The sequence below is a fragment of the Panthera onca genome, chromosome D1 (assembly GCF_046562875.1).
Source record: "Panthera onca isolate mPanOnc1 chromosome D1, mPanOnc1 haplotype 2, whole genome shotgun sequence".
In the NCBI taxonomy this organism is placed as follows: Eukaryota; Metazoa; Chordata; class Mammalia; order Carnivora; family Felidae; genus Panthera; species Panthera onca.
In genome coordinates this window covers 56,062,786-56,064,813 of record NC_138348.1, presented here as the reverse complement: position 1 = coordinate 56,064,813, position 2,028 = coordinate 56,062,786, and the positions used below count along the sequence as shown (strand labels likewise).

Here is a 2,028-nt window from a genome sequence, read left to right as displayed (position 1 = left end):
TTAGGTTTTTACATTTAGGTCTGTAATCCATTTTGAGATGATTTTTGTTTATGGTGTAAGATATGGATCAATATAGCTTTAATTTGTACATTTCTTATCCCAGGTGTAGTTGAGCATATTTTCATGTTTAAATACAACTTGTATTTTTTTTTTTTCTTGTGAGCTCTTCGATTAATTCCTTTGCTCAAGGCTACTAAGTTTGGATATGCAGTTCATGGATGTGGAAGCTGAAATCTGGCAGTGCGCTATTCACCTAGTTGTGCGTGCTACGGGGGCCCCTTTTATTTTCTTTTTCCTAAGAGCGCACGTGCACGCACAGAGCACAAGCATGGGAGGGGCAGAGGAAGAGGGAGACAGAATCTTAAGCAGGCTCCACATCCAGCACGGAGCCCAATTTCCTGATATCATGATCTGAGCCAAAATCAAGAGTCGGATGCTTAACCAACCTAGCCACCCAAGGACCCCATGGGGGCCCCTTTTTCTAATTCATCCTCAGGGAGACTTGTTCTTTACTTTGCATAAAGCCATGGTATAAGCTAGCATAGGCATTGCCTTTGTCCATTTCTGTCTTGTATGGTAGGTCTTTTGTATATTTTATAGGAGTTTTCCGTATAAGTTAGCTCTTCATCACTGTGGTGCAAATGTGGTTTTTTCCCCCCATATTGTCATTTATTTTTCAGTGTTTTTGCTATTTTTTCATCAGAATTACTTTTTTGTAGAGTCAAATATATCTAAACTTTCTATTGTGGGTTTTGAGTTTTGTGTCACACCCAGAAAGCTTTCCTACTCTAATTTTTTAAATTACTTTAGGTCTTCTTCAAGCTTGCCTTGCTCCCCTCACGGATGTTTTTTGTGAAAATCAAATGAGGGAATCAATGGGGAAATGCCTTGAGAATTACCCAGTGATTGTAAGTTGCGCAGTAAGCTGAAGTGCTCTGGAAAGCGCCTGTTGTAAGGAGGGGCTGAGCTCTGCATACTCACACCATCCTGTGACCCACCTGGTAATGGGAGCTCAGAGATTGCTCCTCTGGCTGAGACCAAGCCTAAATTGGGAAGTGCAAGCATTCTAAGAATACAGGGAGAGAGGGAGGGGCGCCTGGGTGGTTCAGTCGGTTGAGTGTCCGACTCTGGCTCAGGTCATGATCTTGAGGTTTGTGGATTTGAGCCCTGGGTCGGGCTCTGTGCTGACAGCTCAGAGCCTGGAGCCTGCTTTGACTTCTGTGTGTGTGTGTGTGTGTGTGTGTGTGTGTGTGTGTGTGTGTCTGCCCCTCCTCCACTCATGCTCTGTCCCTCTCTCCTTCGGAAATAAACATTAAAAAAAAAAAAAAGAATACAGGGAGGGTGAAGCTGTTCTAGTGAGTAGAGTGGCTAATAAGACAAGATGCCCTGGGAATCTCTTAAAATAGGAAGGTCAAAATGCTTTTCTTTTTTTTAAGTTTAATTTGTTTTGAGAGAGAGGGAGAGAGCAAGCGGGGGAGGGACAGAGAGGGAGACAGAATCCCAAGCAGGCTCCTTTGTTTAACAGCTATTTGCTGAGTGCCTTACTAAAGGATGAAGAAATGAGAAATTCCATCTCTGCTCCCAAGAAGTTTTGAGTAAAGTGCTTGCTTTGGCAGAACTTATACTAAAACTGGAACGATACAGAGAGGATTAGCATGGCCTCTGTGCAAGGGTGACATGCAGATTTATGAGCGTTCCATATTTTTAAGAATGAAATTTTTCCATTTTCAATGACATGGATGGAACTAGAGAGTGTTATGCTAAGTGAAATAAGTCAGAGAAAGACAAATACCACACATAAGTATACCATATGAAGAATGCAAGAAACCAGACAAAGGGAGGAGGAGGAAGAGAGGGAGGCAAATCAAGAAACAGAGTCTTGGGGCGCCTGGGTGGCTCAGTCGGTTAAGCGTCTGACTTCAGCTCAGGTCGCGATCTCGCGGTCCGTGAGTTCGAGCCCCGCGTCGGGCTCTGGGCTGATGGCTCAGAGCCTGGAGCCTGCTTCCGATTCTGTGTCTCCCTCTCTCT

General features: G+C 44.1%; 1 non-coding gene across 1 annotated transcript; it reads left to right on the top strand.

Annotated features, from left to right (window-relative positions):
* Nucleotides 1–1,600: 1,600 nt before the first annotated feature.
* On the top strand, nt 1,601–1,706 carry LOC132662586 (U6 spliceosomal RNA). The gene has a single exon (XR_009602612.1). It is a non-coding gene; the product is annotated as a U6 spliceosomal RNA (small nuclear RNA).
* Nucleotides 1,707–2,028: the final 322 nt, after the last annotated feature.